We start from the raw sequence: 478 nt of genomic DNA on the forward strand, positions 1-478 counted from the left end.
CAGTTTTAGCAATGTGGTCTGAGAAAGTCAGCTGATCATCAATCATAACTCCAAGATTCCTGGCTGTTTTTGAAGGAGTTATGGTTGATGTGCCTAACTGGATTGTGTAATTGTGATGAAACGATGGGTTTGCTGTAACCACAAGCAGTTCTGTCTTGGCAAGGTTGAGTTGAAGGTGATGGTCCTTCATCCAGCAATTTATAATGTTACAAAATATTTATATTTCAAATAAATTATGTTATTTTGAACTTTCTATTCATCCGTGAATCCCGAAAAATAAAATGCATCACGGTTTCCACAAAAATATTGTGCAGCACAACTGTTTTCAACATTGATAATAATCAGAAATGTTTCTCGAGCAGCAAATCAGCATATTAGAATGATTTCTAAAGATCATGTGACACTGAAGACTGGAGTAATGATGCTGAAAATACAGCTTTGATCACAGACATAAATTACAGTTTAACAGATAGTCACA

Source organism: Sinocyclocheilus rhinocerous, unplaced genomic scaffold, assembly GCF_001515625.1.
Source record: "Sinocyclocheilus rhinocerous isolate Xijiao unplaced genomic scaffold, SAMN03320098_v1.1 scaffold1006, whole genome shotgun sequence".
NCBI lineage: Eukaryota > Metazoa > Chordata > Actinopteri > Cypriniformes > Cyprinidae > Sinocyclocheilus > Sinocyclocheilus rhinocerous.